Raw genomic sequence first — 13,482 nt, 5'->3', positions numbered from 1 at the left:
GCGGCTGCATCTCCCCCTTGGCTGGAGAGGGCCGGGACTGCCGGCTGCTCTGCCTTCTTCTCCTGCTCGCCACCCCAGCGCCAGGGCCTGGGCGGTGAGCCCTAGGCATCAGCCCCCTGCCCGACGGGTCACTGCCGGGGCTCGGGGAGGGGGGAGACATGCGGGACACAGGCGCGCCCTAAGACAAAATGGCCGAGGTATGCAAGTAGAAGAGGTGGAGGGGGCAGCTGGCAGCCAGCCTGCCTTCCCCCCAGGGAACTGCTGAATCCCCGTCCCCAGCCTGGGCCCGGCGAGCGCATTCCCGGCCGCAGCGGCAGCCGTCCCAGCGTCGAGCTTCCCTCCCGGTGACGTGCGTGTTTGCCTGCCTGTCCTTCCCGAGCTGCCCGCTCCGAGCGGCGAACCGGGACCGGAGGGCTGTGGGTATCTCCGCTCTTTTGTGGTGCGGGGAGAGGGTGCTGAGTAAAGCAAGCACAACCAGATTTGTCATTTGCCCCTGTGAGGAAGGGGTAGTCCGTGAAGCGAGCGCGTCTCGGGCTTTTCCGGGGGTGAGAACGGATTTGAGTAGCCCTGAATTACAAATAGTACTGCTACACAAAACCCCCTGGATTGCGGGGTGTGTCGTATGGTGTGGCACGGCGGTGTAACAATGTGCTGGCACCGCATCAGGGCTGGAAGCGCTGCAGACCCCGTATAACGCCAAATGCTTTTGTTAGATTTCTAAACAGCCTTTGATATAAATTCAGAGGACAGCGATTACAGGCTTTTCCTAGTAACACCAGGCTGAGCACCTCGGTCGCATTTTCTGCAGCGCCCATCTCTTTCCTTCTCCGCGCCCAGGAGAGCCGTGTGCTCCGGTTGCCGTTGGCTCAGAGGGGGCCGGGCCTCGCCGCTCCTACGGTTGGACTCCCAACTTTTGAGGTGTGCGGGAAAAAGGGGGAAACTTCCAATTAGGGGCGGCGCTGGAGGTAAAAGAGCCGGCGTCAAGCCATTCCACTTGGAAGCCTCCTGCGAGAAGCCCATTCTGCCATTAGTGGATTTGTCTTTACGAGGTTACAGCATTGTCGAAGCAGCCGTTTTTTAGCGAGCGCATCACCCGGCTCCGCGGCGGCAGCGGCAGCAGCAGCAGCAGCGGGGAGCCCCGAGCATTCGTGCGCGGAGCTTCACTCCCTCTGCTCGCGGGGAGGGAGCAGCGTGCAGCGGCCTGACCCAGGGGTCAGCTCCCTCCGGGGCTGGGGGTGCGGGGGGAGGCAGCCCAGTAATCCGCATGCTCTGTTTTTCGGAGTTAGCGGTGCCCGCCACACCAGAGGCAGAGGGAAGCGATGGGAGCAAACTGAAGCCCTAATGTCTTCGCCGGGAGCCTCCGTCCTCCCGCTGCAAAGATCGGGCACCCGGGGAACAAAAAAGGCACAGAGGCGAACAAGCGCGGGTTTGTTCCCTCCAGGGAGAAAACCGCGCACAAAAATTTTGCGGTTAAAGTGGGGCATTTACCCCGAGGTAAGATAAAGCAGCATCAACCAGGCAGCCCGACGCTGTCGGCGCACACATGTAATCCGGAGTTTGCAGCCCCGGGCAAGGGAAACGGGCGACTTTTGAGATGCAAGTGCGGGCCGGTGGCACCGCGGGTCCAGACCTGCGGGGAGACGCCCAGGTAGATGCATCTGGGGACCTGGGAGACACGCTAGTTCTGCTTTCCTACCTGAAGTTTTTTTTCCTAGGAAAGGGGGAAAAAACCCAGCACAGGCCTTTCCTCCAGCTGTGTGCCTGTGACTCACGTGTGTGCGGTAGTCTAGCCCTAAAACATCTTTATAAACTAGGCCGTCTGTTATCGATTAAAAAACCGTGTAGAAGCCTTTTCAGATGCGCGGTCTGCCGCGCCGGGATCAAACCGGGCCGCTGCTTGAGGCCGTGCACCCCACCGGCCGGTACCGAGGGACCGCAGCCCGTCCACCGCGCTCGGCGGCTCCCCGGGCTCCTTGCGAGGAAGCCGAGTGGTGCGGCTGGAGTTTCGGGTTTCAAACGGTGGGGATTTCACTTTTGTGACGGCCGAGGGTTTTAGGTTTTTTTCCTTTGAGAGCCTTAGCGAAAACCCAAAGCCCAGTGATGGCACTTTCATGAAATGCCACGCCTCTGGCCGTGACCCGGGTGCGTGTCTTGTGTATGCAGTGTCCCCCTCCCCCAGCATCTGGGGATCCCTTTTTACGGACGTGCTTTGACCAAAATTTTTGGGACAGCTTTCGGGAACTCCTGGTTTCCCATCTTGAGCTAAGCGACAGCAACAGCAGGCAGTCCCGGCAGTTCTGCTCCGGCGCTAAATCCTCGTCGCCCCGCACGCTGCTTGTGCGCTCCCGGCGAGAGAAGCTTTTGTAGCTCGCAGCAGCTCCGCAGCCTTTTCGCTGTGTCCTGAACGTGACGATTAAGAATTCCCCCCTCCCCGGGCGAGCTGTCCGCGTTAATCACTTGCCGTTTGGCTGGCACTCGCTCCCACACGGAGTGGCGGCGGCAGGCGGGGGGAGGGGGCTCGATGCGGGGGCGCTGAAGTGGCGAATCTCCCTCTTCCCCGGGCAGGCGCCGGGCGGTGAGGGGGAGCTGCGGGGCTCAGTGCACGGCTGGCCCGGAGGCCTCCCACCTCCCTACCCCCCCCCCCCCCCCCAGATTGCCTCTGCGCCCCGGGCTCGGCGGGACCAAACCTGGGAGTATCGGCAGGGATGGGCGTTATGAACGTGAAATTTACGAGGAGCTCGCCAAGCCAAAAGTTGCCAAAGTAAATAGATGCAGCCGATAACTACCAACCCGGAGATTTAAGGGCTCAACACGGGCAAAAAATCAAGCAGCCGTAGAAATGCCAGCGGAGGGAAACGGTGCTTCAGCCCCCTTCCCCCCCTCTCCCCCGCTTACCCCCTCCCCGCTTCCGAGGTAGCCACACCGCTCACACGCGGTCAAAAGCGCGTTAAGGGCTGCCAAAGCCGGATCAGGCAAAAACGCGTTGTAATGAGCTCCCCCCGCAATGCAGCCGCTGATGGACGACTGGCTTTTTTTTTTTTCCTCCATCCCGATTCAGAGCTCGCAGAGGCTGCCCCGGAGGGAAGCGAGGAAATCAGCGCGGTCGAGTCGCAGACCACGCGAAGCTGGGGGCGTCTGGTGGGACCCGAAGAAGGGAAATGGGGCTCTGGGGACACCCGGGGACACCCCATCGCGGGTGGGAGGCTGCGGTCGAAAGGGTCGGTGCGTGCTGTGATCCCTGCGGGGGAGCTAGGAAGGTTGCGAGCACTCGGTGGGTCCTGGGGTGGCGGGGATGCGCTGGCGCGACAGGGGGGAACGCGGAGTCAGCGGGTCTGGAAGGGGGGGTCGCGGGCTGCACCGCCGGGGGGTTCCCGGGGAAGCCGGGCGGGAAGACCGGGGGAGAATGGGGCGACATGGGGTGTCAGCGCGGCGCGACCGGCCACGGAGCCTCGCAGCGATGTCTGGCAGCGCCGCCGCCGCCGGGGTTTTGACAGCTTGGCTGAGCGGAGTGAGCGGAGCTTTATGGTAATTGCGGTTCTCCACTGGCCTTCTGGGTAGTGAGCGAGGGGGGTATCTGCGGGGAGGGGGGCGGCTTTCCTCTCCCTGCCGGCCGGGGGGGCGCGGGGGCCTCCGGGGAGCCGCAGCTTGGCAGCGACCTGTGCCAACCGGGGCGGGGGGGGGGGGGGGGGAGAGAGCGCAGCGAAGCGAGGGGCTGGCGGGGGAGGGGGGGGGGGCAAATCAATTAGCCAGGGCACAAGGGGGGAGCGGGTGAGCGGCCGGGCGAACCCTGCTTGGGTAGGGAAACGCAGGGGAGGGGGAAACTTGCAGAGGGAAAAAACGGTGGCGGCGCTGCTGCTGCTGCTGCTGCCGCCGCTGGCGGCGGCTCCCTCGGTGCAGCGCCTGCCCGGGGGGAGGGGAAGGGAGGGGAGGCGGCGGCTGGAGGAGGAGGAGGAGGAGGAGGGAGAGAGGGAGGGGGGATGAGAGGGGAGCGCAGCGTGCAGCAGACGGAGCCCGGTCTCCCAGCGGCAAGGTGAGGAAGAGCGGCTTTCCCGGCGGACTAAAGGGGGGGGGGGGGGGGGCGCAGAGGGGAAGAAAGGAGGAGGAGGAGAATTAAATCCCCAGCCACACACACACAAAGCCGCGGCGGCCAGGACACGGGAGACGGCGGCGCGGGCGAGATGGGAGCGCCGCGCTCGCCAGCGCAGGAACTTCGCCCGGAGCAAGCCAGCAACATGGCGCTGCCAAACCAGAGCCGGCAGCCGGAATGAGCATCGCGGGCTGCCGCTCCCACTACCGCTGCTGAGCCCAGCCGAGCAGGGAAGCAAACCCCTTCCCGCGGGCACCTGTCCCGTCGGCGCAGGCGGCTGCCGAGTTCCTGCCCCCCGCAGCTCAGTGCCTACCCGCACCCGTTCCCTGGCCTGCCTGCGCCGGGGCACGCCGCGGTACACGCACCCACGGAGAAGGGAAGGGCGATAGGGAAACTTTTCTCGCCTCTCTCCACCTCTGACCCCTGACGGGGTTGCCCTTCCCGGGAGAGCGGCAGGGCAAGGAGACGGTGCGGGGACCCGCGGCGCGGACGGCGCTCGCCGCAGCCCCGCGGCGCGGCAGGAAGGTCAGTGCTCCGCTCCGCGAACAGCTCCCGTGCGGAAGCCGCCGCCGGCGGGTCCCGCCGTGACCGGGCGTCCGCGGGGCTCCCCTTGCCCCGCCGCGGGGATGGCAGCGGTGGCGCAGGCTAAAGTTCCGGCGTGGGTCAGAGGGGCTCGGGCGGGAGTGATACAAGCGGCGGCGGGGCGGCGGTGTGGGGGTCTCAGCGGCTCCGGGGCTGCGGTGAGGGAGGGGAAGTTTCGAAGCAGTTGCTTGTAAAGATGCCTGTTTGGGCGGCGGGGGGAGCTGCCGGTCGCGCTGTCGGCTCCGGTGCGCCCGTGTGTGTGTGAGGGGGTGGCCGTGGTGTTCCCTTCGCCTCGCACTTCGCGATCGTGAAAGCGCCGGGGCAGCGGCGGTGTGGGGCTCCCTGGGGACAGGCCCTGCTGACCCACGGAGCAGGGACGGTTCCCAAGGCGTGCGAGCCGGGCTCCGCGCTCCGTGCCCGCGGAGAGCAGCGGGCAGGTGAGCGTCGGGGAGAGCCCGCTGCTGGCTGCCTTCCCCCCACCAGGAGAGCCCGGGGCGCCGCTTCCCCCCTCCTCCGCTTCCCTCCGCCCCGGCGGGGCGGGCGCCGCCGCGCACGTGGATCAGGGCGGCCCGGGGCTTTCCCGTGCGCGGAGCTGTGGCTGGCGTGAGGTCCGGCGTGACACGGAAGTTTAGTGAGCTCCAAAGTGTAGTTTGGAGTTGAGAGCAAGCGGGAGGGAGGCTCGGGCTTGCCATCAAAGGGCCGGCCGGAGGGGGCCGGTCGGGCAGGGGAGGCAGCTTTGTGAAGCCGGGGCCAAGTGCGGCGGCTCTGCGCAGCATATGAGGCATGTATTTGATGTTCCCGGAGCGAGTCCGGGGGCGAGTGCTGCGGAGCGTTCACGTTCCTTTCTTGCTCGATCCGTGTATGTTGTGTGGTTCCCCCCCCCCCCCCCCCCCCTTTCGTTTCCGCGATGTCTGTCGGATCCCGGGTTTGGAGATGGGGGAGGGAGAGCACCTCCCCGTTTTCCCCGACCACAAGAAAAAACGCCTCGACCGTAGCGAGCGGTGTAAAACTGCCAAAGTGTGGGGACTGGCTTTAATGGTATCGCCTCGGAGCTCCTCGCAGCATTCCCACTAATGAATCTTTTCCAGAAACTCCGTTCATTGCTTTCATCTGCTCTCTGGAGCCCGCAGCTTTTGTATTCGTGTTTGTATTAAAAGGTTGGGGGGTGGGGTGGGGGTAGCCCAGCCAGCACCATGCAGCCAAGCCCGGATTTTCTAAAGGTTTTCTATTTTCCATTTTCCCTCACTCCTCTCCGTGTCCCTTCCGCAGGGGGCGGCCCGAGTAAAGCCGTGCCCCACCGGGGCTGCTTGGGAACAAAGCTGAGAGCTGGGGGACGGGCGGTACGGGGTCTCGGTCCCAGCTGGGGGGGACGGGCGGGACAGCTCCCGCTTCCTCCGCCGGTGGTTTCGCCGCTAGACGCTCTTCCCTCCGCTTCTACCCCCCCTTCTTTCCCCCCTTCCCCGATCCAGCTTTGTGCGCGATGGTGCCCTCCGAGCCCTGGAGCACCGCTCGCTCCGGCCGCCGCTCTTGGCTACTTTCACCCCCGAGCCGCGGTCCCCGCCTGCCTGGAGCCCAGTGCTGCCGCGCTTGCGACACACCGGTTCATTTCCTTTCGGTGCTGCTGTCGGAGCCGCTGGGTGGATTCCCTCCCCCCGTTTTTTTATTCCCGAGAGGTAGCCAGCGCAGCGCTCACCCTAATTGCTTTTAGGAGGATTAGGAGCAAATTCCTCCTCCCCCCCCCCCCCCCCCGCCCTTTCTTCTCCACATTCCCCCCCCCCGCGTTGCCTTCGCGCGCCGGGGTTGCAGTTTATCCCTGGTGCAGTTCTTTGAATTGCTGTCACAAATAGGTGACTCAGAGTTAATTAGGAAGTATGCACCGGATCAGTGGGCTGCACAGCTCATTAGTTATTCCCCAGCCTTTTGCAGCGTTGGACCTCCGGCTCCTCGCCCCTTAGACAGCTTTAAATACGCACCCCGGAGGGCTGGCAGGGACCAGGGAGCACTTGGGGTGAGGGGGGGCTGGTTGCGAAGCGGCGTGATGAATACGGACAGTCCAGGTTGGGAGCTTGCGTGTGGACTTACGGTCGGGTCCCCCTCTTTATTTCATCTTCTTCTCCCCCCTCCCAAGCCCCTCCGGCCCCGGCTATCCAACCTGTCCCCCGAGGGAGCCCTCGTCGCCCCAGGGCCGGAGGGACTAGCCTGGAATGTTACCAAAAACAGGCACCCAAAAAAAATAGTTTATTGGAGCGTACGCGGAGAGAGCAGACAAAATCTCATTTGTCAGGCATGAAGGTGGGCTGTGTGGAAGGCTATAAATATACCGGAGAGGATTGTATCGCGGTCACTTTTCTTCGCCATTTCTAAGGTGAGTGGCGGAGGCTGAGGGACCGGGCAGGGGCTTCTCCTGGTATTGTTTGTCCGTCTGTGATAGATCGGTCTAGACAGCCGCTCAGGCTCCCTGCGAGCTCAGGAACCGGAGCCTGAAAGGGAGAGTGGGGGAGCCGGAGAGGAAAAGGTCACCGCGGTATTTTTTTTTTTTTCTCTGGTGGCGATGGTTGTTAACCCTTAAAGCCGAGAGGGGATCGGGGTCGGCTGCTCCGGCCTGGAAGGATGCGGGAGCATCAGCAGACACAGCGATGCTGCCGGAAAGGGGTGGGGGGGGACACGACGAGTGGGGCAGTGCGCCTCGGGCCCCCGGCGCTGCCCGTCCATCCTTTGGCTTCCTCCGAGCTGTTTCCCGCAGTAGGAAAAGAGTTCACGAGGCGAGCGCCAGAATATTTCGTTCCCAGGAGTTTTCTTTCGTTGGAAACTCCGAGGAGCGCTTGGAGCCAGGGTTGTGTGGCCGGGGGTGAGGGGAACGGGGAGGTCTCGGGGGTGGCCGGCCGGCAGGGGGTACCTAGCCGCTCTCCACCACCCCCGGCCCCGCCGTGCCCCCCTTTCCCCGGAGCTGCAGGGAAAACCCAGCGGCGGAGGTTCCCGTCCCCGTGGGGGGAGCGCCTTTTCGCGGTCACCTTCAGGTCCCATCAACTTCACCGCCGGCGCCCTCGGCACCACGGGGCCACCACGGGTGTGCTTACGACGTGGGGCAACCCTCGGCCTGTGTCCATGCATGCCAAGGCCGAGTGTACCCGCCTTGAATCATATGGAAGCCCATGGGGCCACGCATGCTTTGTGGGGGGCAAGGGCAAGCGGGAAGCGGGTTCTTTGTGGGGGCTTCGGAGGGTCGGGGGCTGTTTGCAGCCCCTGCGTCAGTATGTGCTTCCTTTTGTACTGAGGCGTCCTCCGTGGTGGATGAGATGCGATCGTGGCGTGCAAGCCTGGGCTGTACAGATTAAAAGCAGTTACGGCTTTAGAGCGATGGATAAAAGCTGGTTTTGTTGGATTCGCCTGCAGCGCAGACCATTCCCATTCCTCTTTGTCTGAGCCCCGGTTCCGGGCGCTACAGCCTTATTGGAAATGCTCCCAAGCAGCCCGCGCAGCCAGGGCAGCAGGCAGCTCAGTGCTTATTTACACGTCACATCTAAATACATCTCTAATTAGAATAGAAGCAGTGCCGGAAATGGCAGATTTGTTGCATATCTAATAGAGACCAGTGCAAACAGACTCAGCAGGGTTTCCGTCTTCCCCCCCCCCCCCCCCCCCCAAAAAAAAGACCAGCAAGACCAAGCCAGTAATCTGAGACCGAACAGAAATTACTTCTCCCATTTGAGTGCATTAGGAACCACATTGGCGACTGTAATATTTAAAGCAATACTTAGGATGTGTGAACAGAATGCCCAAATATGGACTGGGTCTTGAAACAATACTGGTGCTTTGGCTTTATTCTTGCAGTGGTGGACAATCCAGGCGCTGTGTCACACACCGTATCTGCCTTTACCAGGATGTGCTGAGAGCTGCAGCCTCGGGCAGTTCAAAATTGTCCCATTTCCCTGCTCTACTCCCACCTTGTTACAGTCCACTTTAAGGTTGATAAAGAAGCCAAGGTCCCCTAATGGGGATGCCAAACGCAAGGCCACAGAGCTCCAGGGCCTCCTCCATGCTCTTGCACAAGCAAACTGTGTGGATCCGTAGCTGCGAGACCGCAAAGTTGACATGCTTTTGGGTCTCTGCTTGGGGAGAAAATGCACCCAGGCCACCACAGCCCAAAATAATGACTGCTGCGCATGCCAAAGTAGTTTTAGCAATCTGTACCTGTCGTTTAAAAGGTCTCAACTTTGACCGGTGAGTGGCCCCTGCAAAAAAGGGCAAAAGGCCTGCTCCAGCTCAGGTCACAGCTCTAGCAGCCGTGTTGCTCTCGGGGGAAATGTGGCTTGGAGTAAATAGGTGCTCAGTATGAAGGAGAAGTGGCCTCTGATTTCTGCATGTCTTGACGGTGTGGGCTCTGGCTGGGACTCTGTGGTGCAGTTGGGTTGCACAGGTGATACGCAATACGCTCTTTCCCCCGAATGCTGTCATACATCATGCTTTAGTGTGGGCTCTGGAAAAGCAGCATGAAGCTGAGTTTAATACTTCCTCCTTAGGCTGCTGTTGCTTTAGAAATAATTGATGGCCAGAGCGGGGCTGCTCCCCTCTTTCTTGGATCTGCCGTCACCTGAAGAGGCAAGCCAGGCTGAGCCCTGTTATCCATGCCGAGCAGCTCTGCCTGCCTGCATGCGTGTGTATGCCTGCTTGCAGGAGACAGCGCGAGGCCCGGGCTGCAGGCAGGGGGAGTTCCCTGGCCCTGAGCAGCTCCCGTTAATCCTCGTGTCCTTTCAGGGAACCAGTTTACAGCTGCCTCCGGAGTAAACTTCTACTCTGACCTGGCCTGCTCAGGTCCGGAGGCTGTGGCAGGCAGGGTGTCTCCATCCTTTTCTGGGGGGAATGTCTCCGGAGCAGGCAGCTAGTACCCCTTTGAATGACCCAGCAGATGAGGGGGGGATGGAGAGGAGGAGGCTGAGAACTTGTTGGAAATGTAGATTTAGGAAAGTTCTGCTACATTCCAGCAGGGAATTCATTCTTCGTTTGCTGGACAGTTCTTGGCTGAGTGGAGATTTTTTTTCCTCCTCTCGTCCACCACTGGAAAAGTTAGCGAGCAAGAGCATGCTTCAGTACCTGCTCTCCTGTTTGCCTAAACTGTTGTCTGAATTATCCGGGACTCTCCCTACGCATACAAGTGTTCTTCGCACCTCATTCCTACCTCAGCTGGTAGATTCGGTGCTGTGTGATTAGACATGCAAGGAGGTTTGCTTGGAGAAGATCCTGACAGCATGAAATATAATTTGTGATCTGAAAGACAGTTTCCAGTATAATCTCATTATGCACCACAGACTCCCGGTGTTATTTTGTAGAAGGCGGACAATGATCAATTTACATTGACCTAGGGCTGGGCGAGCTTTTAGATGGTAATTGCCATATTGATTTGCATGCAAAAAGAAGACCTGCTAAAATTAAAGACCGGAAGCTAAATTTATTGTCTAGGTGAAAACTAAAGGACTTGTCACAAGTCTGGGGTAAACTTGGAAAGCTATGAAATACGGAGAAAATGATTCTCGTCCCAATTGCTCTGGAAAATGAATCTGCATGACGGAGTCCGGGGCTGCAAAGACCCCATTGTGAGCGGAGGCACACAAGCCGGGGCTGTTCTGTGTAAGCCCCGACTCTAAACAATCGGAGAATAAAATATCTCTGTCCAATGAAAATCTCAGCCTGAATGTTGGGATTGTCGTGCTAAGGAAAACAAAGCTTTATTTGGATAAGACAAAGTGGAAAGCGCAGAATCCACCAGCCACACTGGGAATGGCTCATATAAAGAGCCGAGTGTGTTCAATAGAGCGCTGGGTAAAGGGGGAGGCTCAGAGCTGCGCTCTGCGGCCGAGCCTGCACCGGGAAGGCCTGGCATTGTGCTTCCTCTGCCTGCTCCTCGGCCAGGAGGGGTGAGAACACTCCGAGCCAAACCCACTCTCTTCATGGCTCCTGCTGCCCTGGAGCAATCTCCTGAGGCTGGGAGCTGCACCCCTGCAGCTCTGTGGCAGGGTCAGTCATTCTCTGTGCACCTCCAGATGGCCCATGGTGGGCTGTGGTCTGCCAGCACTGACGGTTCTCAGCGTGTTTTTTCACTTTCAGCTGGATGAGCTCTTGCTCTTACCCCAGGTGTTCATTTAACGCTGGGGAATACCTCTCTTACTGGTCTTGTATGTCTTTCAGTATTTGCATATTGCAAAACATTTGGGCCTGTATTCTGCTATAAAAGGTTTTCTCCTCCATGGAGTATCGAAGTGGCTGGTGCCTGGCACAGTTGGTAGCAGAGAGGAGTATGTCTGTACTTGCATAGGAGGCAGACCTGGTGCCGCCTGATGGCTGTCCTTGTGCTTGTGTGGCACAAATACCATGGGGCTGCTTGTCTCTTACCCACTGCTGCATTTCTGCCACGCTTCCCAGGAGTGGAGTGGCATTGCAGATGGGGGGCTCTTGGAGGGGTGTGAGGGCTTTGTGGACTCATTTAGCCATGGCCTGAGGATAGATGGCATTTTTGTGTGGTGGCAGGTAGGGACGAAGAAGTGAAATCAAAGCTGGAGGGGTGTATTCTCAGCTCTTGAAATTCACAGAGAACTTGCTAATGGCAAAAGAAGGGGTGGGCTGAGCTCCCAAGTGTAAATTCCCTCCCTGAGCCAGACTTTCTCCATGTGAAAGCCCCTGTCTATGAAGAGATCCTACAGGGATCCCTGATCCTTAGGCAATCCCCTCTGCTCCCACGCCTCGGCATGCTGGGTTGTACTCTAAGCCTCTGCACCTTGCCTGCACAGCAGCAGGAGTCTGAGCTGGGGATTGGGGGAAGCCCTTCCCACAGTCTGCAGTCCCCCTGGCTCACTTTGCTCTGGCCTGGCCATGCTCCCTGTGCAGTTTTCGCTTCTTCCCGTTTCAGTAGTTGGGTACAAAGTGGATTAGCAAAGCCCAATGCAGAATTAAGCAGCCAAGTGCAAAGTTATGCCGAGCTCCACCTGGGACAACTTGCCTGCCGCCGCAGTGCAGACCTCCCATGACGTGCTGTGCTATGACGTGCCAGGGCAGCCCAGGGCCAGCGGGCAGGGGTGGATGCTTCCCAGGGTCTCCATGCAGCCGTGGGTGAGGAGAGAAATAGCTCTGGCTAAAGTTGTGAGCAGCAGGGGAAGCCGGAACAATAGTTGCGAGCAGGAAGTGATCTCCCAGGGTAAACGTTTTAATGGGAGTGTAACCTGGCATTGCAGAAAAACCCAACCCAGGGCGGCTGCTGCCAGCTGGGGAGGATGCAGGAGATGTGTGGGAGGCCGTGCTGTGCCGTGCCGTGCCGTGCTGTGCCAGGGGCACCCGCAGCGGAGCTGGGGGTGGCTGCGGTGCAGCCTGCCCTGAGCAGGTGGCTGAAGGTTGTCTTATTTTAGCTACAGAAATACCTCTCTAGATCCATTACTGCGAGATCTTGCTTGCAATAAACTGTATTGGCTCTCCTCTTTATACGAATTGCTGGTATGAAAGAAAACCCAGCCTATATGCATGGAGGCAAGCATGAGCTAGTGAGATCAGGTTTCTGACTGAGCTCCCGGAGGAGAAGTCAGCATTTGATTGAAGCTACACTTGGTTCTTGGTTCCCAGGGGACAGCAGCCCTGAAACACGAGAGCCCTCCCTCCTTTTCCCCCCTCCGCCCCTTCTCTCTCTTCTTCCTCTAAAAGCCTTTGTGCTGAAAGAGCCTGAGTAGACACGAACCGCCGGTCTCTCAAGAGTGTGTTGCAGCCTTTGCTGACATTTTGTTAGCAGTGGTTTTTACTAGGCCAGCAGATTTCTAGCAATGTATGGGCAATGATACCTGCGAGTACATAGGCATTTGTTGGAGAATCCGATTCGGAAGTTGGTTGGAGACGTATCACGTCAGTGTGAAGCACACCTGCCTGGGGAGTATTACCCTTTGGTAGAGACCAGACCAAGACGGACAGCTTCTGACATCAGCTGTTTTCCCTTGCTGGTGCTGGATTGCAGACTGCATACAAGCACCTAAAAAGTGTGCTGCCAGATCCTGTGGCCTCTTTTAAGAGTTCATGTGGTACCAGAGAAAGGATATATTGTGGGTTTTGTCTTTGAGATGCATATTGGTAATGCTAGGAGTCAAACTGGGCAAGGGTTCCTCCAGTCCCTTTATGTTTCCCTCGTTCTTGCTCCTCTTTGCTGCTGCTACCGAAATAAGGCCAGGAAGGAGGTACGAGCATTGACACTCGAATTCCAGCTGTGGCCAACAAAAGGCCCGCTGAGAGCGTGCAGGTGGTTGCATTGCACAGGAAGTCCGACTCGTGTTCTAGGTTTGGGGGCTTTTTTTTGCTCTTTTCCCTTACGAGGGAAAGGGCTAAAGGTGGAAACGCGTCTCTACCGGGGTCCTGGCCCAATGCATGGCCGGCCGGGGCGGAGGGATTCCTCCGCGGGAGGTTTGCTGCTGTAACACGTCGGGTGCCGAGGCCTCTGCCTCCGCTGAGTCCGGTGTTCCCGCGGAAGAGCTGCTCAGTGGCGAGCTGCGAGGCGGCGGTCGAGCTCGCCGTGTGCCGCTGCGCAGCTGCAGGCACGGCTTTCCCCGCTGCTACGGGGCTTCTCCTCGCCCTTCCCAAAAGCCAGATCGAGAGCGGAGCTCGATTACTGATAAGGCTTTCCGTCGGGCGGGCTGGAAAGTCCGCTCTGCTGTCGGGGGGAGCCCCGCAGCGCTTGGGACTTCCACCGGCATCGGGCTGGCGGAACGATTCTGCCCAGCCTCCCTCTCGGCCGCGGAAGCTCCCCGAAGCTCTGCCTGACCCACCGCCGGGAACAAGCACGTTTCTGG

General features: G+C 59.8%; 1 protein-coding gene across 7 annotated transcripts in view; it reads left to right on the top strand.

Moving 5' to 3' along the window:
* The window catches only part of BCOR (BCL6 corepressor), an 80,427-nt gene that overhangs the window by 18,424 nt on the left and 48,521 nt on the right, over nucleotides 1-13,482 (top strand). For 5 of the 7 annotated variants that reach the window (XM_061453391.1, XM_061453389.1, XM_061453392.1 and 2 more), the window contains exon 1: nucleotides 4,071-4,612. The exons of 1 other annotated variant lie outside the window; for it this stretch is intronic. The gene's annotated coding sequence lies outside the window, so the exon portion shown is untranslated. Of the gene's footprint in view, nucleotides 1-3,964; nucleotides 4,031-4,070; nucleotides 4,613-13,482 lie in introns of those variants that run through there. One more of the 7 variants, XM_061453387.1, reaches the window with a different exon arrangement.

The sequence above is a fragment of the Pezoporus flaviventris genome, unplaced genomic scaffold, assembly GCF_033815535.1.
Source record: "Pezoporus flaviventris isolate CSIRO_AGI_PZ_B2104156 unplaced genomic scaffold, CSIRO_AGI_Pfla_v1 ptg000015l, whole genome shotgun sequence".
NCBI lineage: Eukaryota > Metazoa > Chordata > Aves > Psittaciformes > Psittacidae > Pezoporus > Pezoporus flaviventris.
Note: the sequence above shows the minus strand (reverse complement) of the source record. Positions and strands in the feature narration are given on the sequence as shown.